Below are 13,867 nucleotides of genomic sequence, written 5' to 3' on the forward strand. Positions count from 1 at the left end.
TTTGTGTTTCTTCACTATTACGAGTCTCCCTTAATATGCTCATTTGCTTAAGTCATACCTTATTTTAGAAATTTATTATACATTAATTTTTTAAAAATGAATAACCTGTGCATTATTAAACATTGTATTTTCAATGTTGGTATCTTAAATACTCTTGAAGTTGTCGCAGAGTCAGGAATTTGGTGAGAGCGTGAAGGAAGTGCTTTTTTTTAAACCTCAGGTAATGGTATTGATTCATATAAGTTTCAGGCAATAAGTACTTGAGATGTTTGTGCAGTGCTTAGTGCAAGTTCGTGTGAAGAAAACAAAGCTTTCAACAAATTAAAAAGTAGATATGAATAATTTTAGAGTAACATACTGCAGAGCAAGTTGTGTACCTGACTGCAGTATTTTAGAGTTTGTGGACTGTGAGACTGTTCTGAGCCAATATGTCTGTAGTGGACTCCAGCACTTCAGCTCAGTGTCATTGAGCTAGAATACGAGAAGGAGACACTCAGGCATGCAAAGGAGAGAAGGCAGGATCTGGACCGATTGCTCGAAATTTCTGTCACAAGTCCAATGCTGATTTAGAACAGGGTTGATTGGATTGTTGGTGTGCAGTGTAAAGGGAAGTCAGGTGAAATAGAGAATGAGTATCTGCACAAATTGATCCTATCCTACAGGCACAGTGTACTTGCTGCTTGTTAGGATAAGCATAAAAACTCAAAGAAGGATAGCCAGAATGCAGAGCATGGCGGCTGTCCAGAAGAGTTGGGGGTGGGTAGGAACATAGGATATAGGAGCAGGAGTAAGCCTTTTCGCCACTCAAGCCTGCTCTGCCACTCAGCTAGGTCATGGTTGATCTTCCACCTCAATGCCATTCACCCATACTATCCACATATTCCTCGATATCTTTAATATCTAGAAACTTATAATTCTTTGTCTTGAATATACTCAATGACTGTGCCTCCACAAGCCTCTGGGTAGAGAATTGCAAAGATTCACCATCCTCTGACTGAAGAAATTCTTCCTCATCTCAATCCTAAATGGCCTACCTAATTCTGAGACTATGTCCCTTGGTTCTAGACCCTACCCCCCCACCCCCATTCAAGAGAAACAACCTTGCTGCACCTACCCTGTTGTGCCCTGTAAGAATGTTATATGCTTTATATGGTTGATGAGGGCAAGGCCATTGACGTGGTGTATATGGACTTCCAAAAGACATTCGATACAGTGCCACACAACAGACTTGTGAGGAAAGTTTTATAGGCCATGGAATAAAAGGGACAGTAGCAACGTGGATACAACATTGGCTGAGGGATGAAAACAGAGAGTAATGGTTAATCGGTATTTTTCGGGCTGGAAGAAGATTTGTAGTGGAGTTTCCCAGGGGTCGATATTGGAATCCTTGCTTTTCCTGATATATATATAAATGATCTAGATCTTGGTGTGCAGGAGACAATTTCAAAGTTTGTGGGCGACACAAAACTTGGGAGAATTGTAAACTGTGAGGAGGACTGTGTAGAACTTCAAAAGGACATTAACACATTGGTGGAGTGGGCAGATAAGTGGCAGGTGAATTTCAATGTGGAGAAGTGTGAGGTAACACACTTTGGTACAAAGAACATGGAGAAACAGTATAAAATAAAGGGTACTACGCTGAAGGGTGTGCAGGAGCAGAGATACCTGGGTATATATGTGCATAAATCATTAAAGGTGACAGAGGTGGTAGAGAGAGCTGTTTCTAAAGCATATAGTATTCTAGGCTTCATCAGTAGGGACACAGAGTACAAGAGCAGGGGGGTTATGATGAACTTATGTAAGACACTGGTTAGACCTCAGCTGGAGTATTGTGTACAGTTCTGGGTGCCACATTATAGGAAGGCTGTGAATGCATTGGAGAGAGTGTAGAAGAGGTTTACAAGAGTAGTTCCAGGGATCAGACACTTCAGTTATGAGGAAAGATTGGAGAAGTTGGGACTGTTTTCCTTGGATAGGAGAAGGCTAAGAGGAAACTTGATAGAAGTTTTCAAAATCATGAGGGATCTGGACAGAGTAGATAGGAAGAAACTGTTCCTGTTCATAAACGAATCAAGAACTAGAGGGCACTGTTTTAAAGCGTTTTGCAAAAGAAGCAAATGCGAGGTAAGAAGAAACTTTTCCTCACGGTGAGTAGTTAGGGTTTGGAATGCACTGCCTGGAAGTGTGAAGGAGGCGGGTTCAATTGAAGTATTCAAGAGGGCATTGGATGATTATTTAAATAAAAACAATGTGCAAGGTTATGGGGAAAGGGCAGGAGATTTGCACTAAGTTAAAATGCTCAGAGCCAGTGCAGACATGATGGGCTGAATGACCCCCTCCTACATCTTAACAATTCTGAGATTCAATTCGATCACCTCTCATTGTTCTAAACTCCAGATCAGGCTTGTCCAACCATTTCACTTGGTGGGTGGGTGGGTGGGTGGGTGGGTGGTGGGGACAGGTGGGGGATGCATGTTTCCAATTTTTTTTCCTCACTCAAGGGGCCAATGAGCAAATTTCAGAAAGATAAGGTGTGACACAACATTGAATGGAATTTCAGGAAAAAAGTTGAGGTATTAAGAAAAAGAACTTGCAAAAATACAGCAATGTAATAGCAATAAACTTCTATGTTTTTTTTAAAAAGTAATTAATAAAAATGAACATTAGAGTGTAAGAGGGTCAGAGTGTGTGTGTCTGTGTGTGTGTCTGTGTGTGTGTCTGTGTGTGTGTCTGTGTGTGTGTGTGTGTGTGTGTGTGTGTGTGTGTGTGTGTGTGTGTGTGTCAGGCTCACTCCCAGTCTCGGTGCTTACTCACTCACCCATTCACACAGTGAGCAAGGCTATGGTGTGTGGGGACGAGGTTGAGTGAGAAACCTGAGGCTGGGAGTAAGGCAGACACTTACTCAAATGTTCTCTCTCTCTCTCTCTCTCACTCCCACAGACACTCACTCTCCCATCCACGTGTGCGCGCACATTCACCCGCGCACTCACTCCCCCCCCGCCCTCTGTGCCCCTTTTCCCCCCCCCGTCCTCTCTGTCCCCCTCTGGGGGAGGTGTTGCCTTACTGATAAAGGATGAAATCACTTCAATGATGAGAAGATATGACTAAGGGTCAGCAAGTAGTAGAGGCTTTAGGGGTAAAGTTAAGAAATATTTTTAAAGTTAAGAAAAAATATTTTAAAACTGTAGCGAGGTATATATGTATATAGACCCCCACCCCCCTCCCCCGGGTGCAGTTGTGAAGTGGTAGATTGTATAAATGCAGACTTTAGGTAAACATGTAGCAAAGTCAGAATGGTTTTAATGAGGGATTTTAACTTTTATATAGGTTGAAATGAGGATTTTGCTGCAAGGCGACCTGGAAGGCCTAATTCTCTCCTGTGCCGAGCGCAGTGTCACCTGTTCTTTGACAGTGAATTGCATCTAGGCCTTTGATGTTTAATTGTGCTGATGCCATCCTGAGTCATTTTCTTGGCTATTTTTAGTGATGGTTTGCTATTGCCTTCCATTGAGGTGTCAGTTTAGCTGCCAACAACCATTGCAACAGGTAGTACTGGGCTACAGTAATACCAGTAACAGACCTCACACGTCTACAATGTTGTAGAAGATGGAAGAAAGGAGAAAATGGAAGAAGACCAATACTGAAGAAGGCAAGCTGAAATACAGACATTTGAATAATGAGCTAAGAGGAGAAACATAAAAGACAGAGAACAATGGTTAAAAGAGCAATGTGATATTTTTGATGAATTGGATTGACACGCAAGGGCAGGCCTTATGTATACAAGAGCGAAGGAGATTAGTGGCACTCAGCATAAAGGACTGAAAACAACAGCAATGGCGAGTAAGGAAGGTGTTTTATTAGCAAACCTTAATGAAATAAGAAAAGCATGGAAGGAGCATGTTGTAGAAGTATATGCAAAAAATGAAAAACCTGAAACGGTTGAGCTAGAAGAAAGTAATGTTGACATCGATTTCATTGGACCAGAAATACTACAGTGAGATAAGAGTAACAATAAGTGAGATAAAAATTGGAAGTGTGTCTGGAAATAGATGAAATACCTACAGAGTTTATTAAAAACATGAGAAAGAACTTAACATTAATGTTAAGCTGCGCAAAGATATGTACCTATCAGGAAAATGGCCAGAGCACTTCATGCAGGCAATAATGATCACCCTAAGAAATCAGGCATGCTGTTGTTCTGACTTTTGTAAATTAGTATTATTGCCAAAGCATCGAAAGTTGTGTTGAGTATGTGAGAAGGCATAGAACAGCATCAGAGATGACCAATTTGAATCCCAGGGAGGAAGGGGGGGGTGCAAGAGAAGCAATTAGCATTATAAGATTAATAAGTGAATGCAGTTTAACTTTTGGACAGGAAGAATATGTTTGTTTTTTCAAAATCTATAAAACATTCAATCAGATTGACTGGATTAAGCTCTTGATGGTGCTGAAAGACATTGGAATAGATTGTAGACAAATGATTTACAGGAAATCTGTACATGGGACAAACAGCGACAGAGAGTAACCAATGGGAAGTTGGAACCATGTGTAATTGAAAGAGGAGTTTGATAAGGGTATTGTAGTCCTCTTCAGTGTCTATGCAGAAGCAATGATCAACAAAGTGTTTGAAGACACACGATCTGGCATTAAGGTTTGTGGGAGTAGAGGAGAGAATGGGCACATCTGTTAGATTTGCAGATGAAGGATTACAAGAACTAGTAAATATATCAAAACAGAAGGCATGAACTTTGGAATGAAAATGAATTTTGGCAATATCAAAGTGGTACATATCTCAAAATTATGAAATATTCATACATTCATGGAAGAAAGAGAACGAGAACAGGTGCAAGAATTCAAGTATTTAGGAAGAATAATATCTGCAGATGGAAATAAGAACAAGGATTGCAAAGGAATTGCCATACTTGGTAAAAAGAGATGGGGCAGAATTTTACATTCAGCCTGCGGGAACGGGCTTGACACGCCGGAACGTAAAATGACACGCAATGATGTTGGGCATATGTCCCGACGTCCTCGCGCACCATCGCTTTATTTTGGAAGGCGGGAGCTATGAGGACGAAGGTGCGCCGGCCGTTAATTAATGGACCAGTTAAGGCCCTTGAGGCCTTTGATTTTACGCGGCCCATGTGATTTTTTTTCAGGGCGCCACGCGGCACAATGGGCAGGAGGGTAGGCCACATTTTCAAAAACCTCACCCACAGGCAGGATAAGAGAGGTGAGTGGGCTCACTAATACGTGTTTGTTGTTAGTACTTTAGATTACAACTTACTGCTGCTTGATTGTGTGAACAGGGCATCTTGATTTCGCTTCAGAGCTGCTTTGACAGAAGTAACATGCTTCAACTCAGGACTCCAGAGGAGTCAAAACACTTGGGGCTTTCCAGGTATCAGACAGCCTTCCCTTACCCTGAGAATGGGGCTTGTGCTCTCTGCTGGAGGCACCTCCTTTGAGGAGGAAGAGAGGGCCAGAAGCGGGAGGAGGCCAGGTGTCCTTATTCAGACCTGTGGGAGAAGGGGTGCGGGAACAGGAAGTCCAAGGTGGAAGGGGCTGCAGAAGACGCCAATATCCTGCTGCCAGGGTTTACAGGCAGCGATGCAGCTACCTCAGTATGTCTGAGGTGAAGTACCGAAGGAGGCTTCATCTCTCAAGGGAGACCATGACCTCCATCTGTCAGATGATCGGCCCTGAAATCAGCGCCAACAGTGTAGGTGGACACCCCACGTCAGAGTTACTGAAGGTCACAGTGGCCCTCAACTTCTATGCTTCCGGCTCTTTGCAGGGGTCGGTAAGTGATCTCTGTGGAGTCTCCCAGTCAGCTGTCCGCAGTTGTGTCAAGCTGGTAACAAACGCTCTGTTCAGGTATGCATTGACTTTCATTCACTACCGCATGAACGAGGCCAGCCAGGCAGAGTGAGCCAGAGGCTTTGTCATGATTGCCAGGTTCCCCCGCAGGAAGGTTTTCCACTCCATGAACATGCAGATAATGTGTGACCATAGAAAGCAGATTCTGCAAGTCTGTGCCAGGTACCCAGGTAGCTTCTATGACGCTTACATCCTGAGATACTCCTAGGTGCCGAGGCTCTTAAGTGCTCCAGCCCTGTTGGATGGCTGCTGGGTGACAAGGGCTATCCCCTTTAAGGGTGGCTTATGAGGCCCCTCCACCATCCAAGAACAGAGGCCAAGCAACAATAGGAGCCATGCCTCCATAAGAGCCGTGGTAGAGAGAACCATCGGTCTTCTCAAGATGTGCTTCCGATGCCTTGACCGTTCAGGAGGCTCACTGCAATACCATTTGCTTGGTGAACAACATGCACTATATACCATTTCAATAAAGTTCAATGACAAACAAGTCACTCATAAAATCATGGGTTACCCTTCACCTGCAGAACTAATGAAGTACTCAGAGGCTTGTTGAACACGAATACATTTAATGATGGGTGATGCCTGGCATACATAAAACAAATTAAATGGAAAGGTGTTCTCCATCTCACATACTCATAACTAACTTAAAAGTGGGGGAAAAAAATATCACCAGTGATAAGCCCGTGTTGTGCTTAAGGTGCTTTACGTTTGCGTTTATGGGTGCTATGTCTAGGTGCACCTGCCTTGCTGGCACTGGCATTGGAGACAGTTTGCTCACTCTGCTGTCCTGTTGGCCTTGATGACCTTGGCGGGCATCCTCTGATCCACAAAGCCTATGCTGGTCCCGTCTGGGAGGGAGCATCAGTGGCATAGCTGTCATCTCCCCAGTTGCTGCAGCCTCATCGGATGCCACGGTCACTGGCAGAGGGGCGGAGGAGCTGCTGCCCTCATCCGGAGCACCCTGAGAGGAGCCCGCAGAGATGACAAGCAGCTCTTATGCCAATATGAGGTCGCTTTGGAACTCCCTGTCACCATTGATGGAAGGGCACCTAGCTGGGATACTGGATGCCTAATCCATCTCCCACAGTGTCTACCTGAGGTCATTGCCAGTGTGAAGGCTTGCAGGTCCGAGCACATCCCCAGGAATCCCTGATGCTCCTGGAGAAGCTTCTCCATGAGACTCGCCACTCCATGGAGGAGGCAGTGCGCTCGGCCATGAGGGTTATTGCATTGCTCATGCTCCGCATGGACTCCACAACGGAGACCATGGCACGCATTCCCTCGTATCTCTGCCAGATCCTCCCATACACCCTGCTGGACTTCCAGCATCTGCTGCCTCAGGGATGACTCTAGAGGCACATCATCAGCCACCAACTGAGCATATTCCTGGCCCCCAGCAGCCCTCCGGCTGCTGGGGCCCTGGGCACACTCTGCCTCCGCCTGCACCTCAAGTGAGTGTGAAGTGTCCTCACCACTGTGCACCAAGACACTTTCAGCCGATCTAATGCCCACCGAGGTCCTGGTATCTGCGCTGGTGCCTGCTTGGCTGAGAGAGTGTGATGCTGGTGTGTTCATATTGTCTGTGTCCTCTGGGGTGAGCGGCAGGCCTTGTGGCTCCTGATCCCGACAGGCTTCAAGTGAGCCTGAAAAGAAGAACAAGGACATGTCATTAGTTGAAGTCATTACACTGTTACTGTGCATGTTTGGCACCCGGATCAGGATGCCCTCGTCTTTCTGTTATCAATGAGATTCCCTATTCAAGGCTCACATCAATTATAGAGACAATAGTGGAATGGGTACTATTACAGACATCCTAACCTCAGTGTACTGCGCTCTTACCTCCCTGTGGCACCTCAACCTCACCATGGCTGGTTGACCTAGGCGCATGGTGCCTCTCCAGACCCAGTGCCTCCTGCTCGTATCTGGACAAGATTAGTAGGTGGGGCAGTCCTCTGCTAGTCCATAACATTTTAGCATTGTTGTGGAATATCTTCTCCTGAAGTGACAGAGGAGCATTGATTAGTCCAACCTGTACTGCATTGCCATTGCAGCCTGGTCAACCCCACATGAGGAATACCATGCAGGGCTCAGCTGATTCGTGACTCTGGAGCCGCAGGACACTCATTCCAAGCAGCCAGGGCTCACCCCCTTGTCCAGATGCTGCCTCATTGACATTCTAAGAACTCTGAGGTCCGGTGGTGAAGGGCACTCCTAACTGCTGTGCTATTTGATCCACGCCATCATGGTACTCACACTTCCTGATCACAGGAGATCATTGAACTGATTATGGCACTGCACCCTTGTGCGCCTCACCGCATTATGGGAGCTGACCCTGGATGCCACCTCCTCCCAAGCATTTTTGGTGAGGTGGGGGCCCTCTCTACCCGTCCCTAGAGACAAGTACATCCCGGCATGCTGCCACCTCCTCCAGAAGGGCAGTGAGACACTCGTCGGAAAGGTGCGGGGTCGACTGCCCCTCCGACCTGCCCTTCTGCTTGCTGTTTTGCATGACTGCAGCCCTCCGAGTCACTAGCAGCCTTCGTATGGCTGTCGTGGCCGCTTTTGAATCAGCCGCCAGGTTGCCATTGGACCTGGCGAACAATGAGCTCCCACCTCTGCCCGTTCTTTCCCACTGATGCTGGAGTTGCCAGAGTTGCGTATTACGCTGGGTGGGCCTTAATTGACCCGCCCGTGTAAAATGGCGGGGCTGAGCTGATCACTGGCGGTGGTTGGGCTCCCGAAAGCCCCCACTGAGCCCGCCCGACCAATGTAAAGCCCTGGCCATGGTTGCTAACTGGAAAGCTGAATAAACAAATTGAAGAAGTAACTTGTAAAGAGCTTGATTTGGAGTATTTTTGTTGTATGGATTTGAGAGTTAGACCTTGTGGAAGGAGGAGACCAATTTGCTGAAATAGCTTTGGAATGTGGGTTTGTAGGAGAATGGAAAGGATCTGCTGGACAGAAAAAATAACAAATGATGAAATGCTGAGGAAAGTGATTGAACAAAGAAATTTGCTGGCAGTAGTTAGGAAAAAGCAGACTGGGTGGGCACATCTTAAGAAGGAAACTGATTTGTAAAACACATTATGGAGGGAAGATTTCAAGGAAGAATATGAAGGAAGAGAATATCAAGATTAGATGGATTGAAAATTGAAGGAAATTATTGGCAAATGAAAAGAAAGGCACAATGTGGAGAGATAGGGAAAGACTACTGTGAGCCAGTGACTTGCCTTTGGACAGAGCACACGTGGTGATGGTGAAAGATTGAAATAAGCAGACTGGCAAATGTCAGATAGTGAATTTTCTAAGTGTTTCCAGAAGAGTTTTAATTCATTCATGGGATGTGGGCATCACTGGCTAGGCCAGCATTTATTCCCCATCCCTAATTGCCCTTGAGAAGGTGGTGCTGAGCTGCCTTCTTAACCGCTGTAGCCCATGTGGTGTAGGTACACCCACTGTGCTGTTAGGGAGGAGTTTCAGGATTTTTGACCCAGTGACAGTGAAGGAGCGGTGATATATTTCCAAGTCAGGATGGTATGTGGTTTGGATGGGAACTTCCAGATGGTGGTGTTCCCATGCAGCTACTGTCCTTGTCCTTCTAGATGGTGGCGGTTGTGGGATTGGAACATGCTGTCCAGGACAAACACGTCCTCGAACCAAGGAGGAGCCTCCTGATATTAGATTCATTTATGAGTAATGATAACCGATTTAGCTATGTCTAACAGTGCGTGAACATTTATTTAACAGTGATCATATGATAGAGTTCAACAGTGTTGGAAAGGGAAAACCATGAAACAGCTACTAAGATTCAAGATTTGGGTAAGGCTAATTTCAATGGGATGAAACTGAGACTGTCTACAGTAAACTATACAAATCTGTTATGGATGAAATGGCACAGATCCCAGTGAATGTAAAAGATGCAGACAGCCAAGGGTGACAGAACAGATTGTGAATGCTACAAAAAGGGGGTATGAAAGAAAACTTGCAAGGAATGTCAAACATTTTACAATTTTATTCAGAAAAAGAGGTCAGTAAGAAGCAACGTGGATTCCTTGAAAACTGGTAACAGTGATTTTGTGAATGAAAATAAGAAAATGGCTGAAATATTACTTTGCATTACTAAATAGTGGTGAGGATGAGGTCAGCATGCCAAATATCCAAAGGGAATTAATATTGAATCTGGGTCAGGAACTCACCAACATTACCAGAAATAAGATAACAGTATTGGAGAAAAAAAGGCACACGGTATGACAAATCCCTAGGACTTGGTAAGTTCTATGCCAGAGTTTTAATGGGAAGTTAGGTGAGATTATTGTAGATGGTATGAGAAATGGGTGTTTTTTAAAAATGTTTTTGGGGAATATTGTGTTATTCTGTGAAAAAGGCTGTGTCTGTGTGTGAGATTTAATTAAGCTGAGCAGAGATAAATAGGAGACAGGTTGTCTAGTGGGTTTAAAACATGAAAGGGATGGAGGTATTAAGTTTGAGGTACAAATGAATAGGTTAGATCTAACATTTGCATTTTTAGATAAGTGGAGAGTTCGGTTGAATATTAGAGGGGAGTCAGAAGTAACCAGAAACATGTATTATATTTTATTGACCCAAAAGCAAAGATAAGATGGAAACGTGAAAGATCTTATACTTGAAAGGATTTGAGTTTCAAAGTGATGTGAGAACAATGGAACTTGAGATGAAAGGGAAAAAAGGTATTTTAGTGTTGAGCTATTTTGAGCTGTAGCTGTTGAGCTGGAACTGCTTGAACTGTTGGGCTGTTGACCTGGAGCTGTGAGATGTAGCAGCTGGAGCTAAGGCTGAGAGAGGATGCAGTTTGAGTCAGCCATCCTATCAAGCCAGAAAAGTCTTGGGCTGCAAAAAGCAGTTTTATCCTTCGAACAGAGGCCCGAACAATCCCCATCCACCAGTACTCTCCTCCATCTGGCTGAACTTGTTCTCACACTGAACAATTTCTCCTTAAACTCCTCTCACTTCCTCCAAATAAAAGGTGTGGCTATGGGTACCTGCATGGGCCCCAGCTATGCCTGTCTCTTTATGGGGTATGTGGAACGTTCCTTGTTCCAGTCCTACTCCAGCCCCCTCGCACAACTCTTTCTCCGGTACATCAATGATTACTTTGGTGCTGCTTCATTCTCTCGTTGGGATCTGGAAAAATTGATTAATTTTGCTTCCAATCTCCACCCCTCCATCATTTTCACATGGTCCATCTCTGACACTTCCCATCCCTTCCTTGACCTCTCTGTCTCAATTTCTGGTGATAGAGTGTCCACCAATATCCATTACAAGCCTACCGGCTCCTACAGCTCCTCACACCCCGCTTCCTGTAAGGACTCCATCACATTCTCAGTTCCTTCGCCTCCGTCGCATCTGTTCTGATGATGCTATCTTCAAAAACAGTTCCTCTGACATGTCCTCCTTCTTCCTTATCCAAGGTTTTCCACCCACGGTAGTTGACAGGGCCCTCAACCATGTCCGGCCCATCTCCCGCGCATCCGCCCTCACGCCTTCTCCTCCATCCCAGAAACATGATGGGGCCCCCCTTGTCCTCACTTACCACCCCCCAGCCTCCGCATTCAAAGGATCATCTTCTGCCATTTCCGCCAACTCCAGCATGATGCCACCACCAAAACATCCTCCCTTCAACCCCACCCCCCCACCCCCCCACTCGCCCGGCGGCATTCCGTAGGGATTGTCCCCCCCCCCCCCCCCCCCCCCCCCCGTGACACCCTGGTCCACTCCTCCATCGCCCCCTACTCCTCAACCCCCACCTACGGCACCTCCCCATACAAACGCAAAATATGAAATACCTGCCCCTTCGCTTCCTCTCTCCTCACTGTCCAAGGGCCCAACCACTCCTTTCAAGTGAAGCAGCATTTCACTTGCATTTCCCCCAACTTAGTCTGCTGCATTCGTTGCTCCCAATGCGGTTTCCTCTACATTGGAGAGAGCAAACGCAGACTGGGCGACTGCTTTGCAGAACACCTTCGGTCTGTCCGCAAGAATGACCCAGACCTTCCTGTTGCTTGCCATTTTAACACTCCACCCTGCTCTCTTGCCCCATGTCTGTCCTTGGCTTGCTGCATTGTTCCAATGAAGCTCAACGCAAACTGGAGGAACAGCACCTCATCTTCTGACTAGGCACTTTACAGCCTTCTGGACTGAATATTGAGTTCAACAACTTTAGATCTTAAACTCCCTCCTCCATCCCCACCCCTCTTTCCGTTTCTTCCCCCTCTCTTTTGTTTTTTCTAATTATTTATATAGATTTTTCTTTTCCCACCTATTTCCATTATTTTTAAATGTATTCCACCCATGGTTTATTTCACCCCACCCACACTAGAGCTACCTTGCTCGTCCGGCTCTCCAATCTTAATTAGCACATTCTTTTAGATAATATCACCACCTTCAACACTTCTTTGTTCTTTTGTCTGTGACATCTTTTGGTTATCTCCTCCTATCACTGCTTGCTTGTCCCAACAACCCACGCCCCCCCCCTTCTTCCTGCCGCCCCCCTTAAACCAGCTTATATTTCACCTCTTTCCCATTTTTACTTAGTTCTGTTGAAGGGTCATGAGGACTCGAAACGTCAACTTTGTTCTTCTCCGCCGATGCTGCCAGACCTGCTGAGTTTTTCCAGGTATTTCTGTTTTTGTTTTGGATTTCCAGCATCGGCAGTTTTTTGTTTTTATATTAGTTTTATCCTGAAGTTTGGATTTTCACAGCAGAGTGAGAGTTGTAAGTCATGAGGTATGCCTTTATTGAAGCTACAGCTTTTGCCTTGCACAATGGGTAGGTTTTCTTTAATAACAAAAACAGAATTACCTGGAAAAACTCAGCAGGACTGGCAGCATCGGCGGAGAAGAAAAGAGTTGACGTTTCGAGTCCTCATGAGCCTTCGACAGAACTTGAGTTCGAGTCCAAGAAAGAGTTGAAATATAAACTGGTTTAAGGTGTGTTGGGGGTGGGGGGGGATGCGGCAGAGAGAGAGAGAGAGAAGTGGAGGGGGGGGGTGTGGTTGTAGGGACAAACAAGCAGTGATAGAAGCAGATCATCAAAAGATGTCAACAACAATAGAACAAAAGAACACATAGGTGTTAAAGTTGGTGATATTATCTAAACGAATGTGCTAATTAAGAATGGATGGTAGGGCACTCAAGGTATAGCTCTAGTGAGGGTGGGGAGAGCATAAAAGATTTTAAAATATTTAAAAATAATGGAAATAGGTGGGAAAAGAAAAATCTATATAATTTATTGGAAAAAAACAAAAGGAAGGGGGAAGCAGAAAGGGGGTGGGGATGGGGGAGGGAGCTCAAGACCTAAAGTTGTTGAATTCAATATTCAGTCCAGAAGGCTGTAAAGTGCCTAGGCGGAAGATGAGATGTTGTTCCTCCAGTTTGCATTGGGCTTCACTCAAACTGGAGGAACAACACCTCATCTTCTGACTAGGCACTTTACAGCCTTCCGGACTGAATATTGAATTCAACAACTTTAGGTCTTGAGCTCCCCCCTCCATCCCCACCCCCTTTCTGTTTCTCCCTTCCTTTTGTTTTTTTACAATAAATTATATAGATTTTTCTTTTCCCACCTATTTCCATTATTTTTAAATATTTTAAATCTTTTATGCTCTCCCCACCCCCACTAGAGTTATACCTTGAGTGCCCTACCATCCATTCTTAATTAGCACATTTGTTTAGATAATATCACCAACTTTAACACCTATGTGTTCTTTTGTTGTTTGTGACATCTTTTGATGATCTGCTTCTATCACTCCTTGTTTGTCCCTACAACTACACCCCCCCCTCCACTTCTCTCTCTCTCTCTCTCTCTCTCTCTCCGCCTCCCCCCCCCCCCCCGCCCCCAACACACACCTTAAACCAGCTTATATTTCAACTCTTTCTTGGACTCGAACTCAAGTTCTGTCGAAGGGTCATGAGGACTCGAAACGTCAACTCTTTTCTTCTCCGCCGATGCT

At 45.3% G+C, this 13,867-nt stretch overlaps 1 protein-coding gene across 6 annotated transcripts in view; it reads left to right on the top strand.

Moving 5' to 3' along the window:
* The window catches only part of LOC121275839 (sodium bicarbonate cotransporter 3-like), a 242,370-nt gene that overhangs the window by 192,803 nt on the left and 35,700 nt on the right, over nucleotides 1–13,867 (top strand). The gene's annotated exons all lie outside the window — the stretch shown is intronic.

Source organism: Carcharodon carcharias, chromosome 3 (assembly GCF_017639515.1).
Source record: "Carcharodon carcharias isolate sCarCar2 chromosome 3, sCarCar2.pri, whole genome shotgun sequence".
Classification (NCBI taxonomy): domain Eukaryota; kingdom Metazoa; phylum Chordata; class Chondrichthyes; order Lamniformes; family Lamnidae; genus Carcharodon; species Carcharodon carcharias.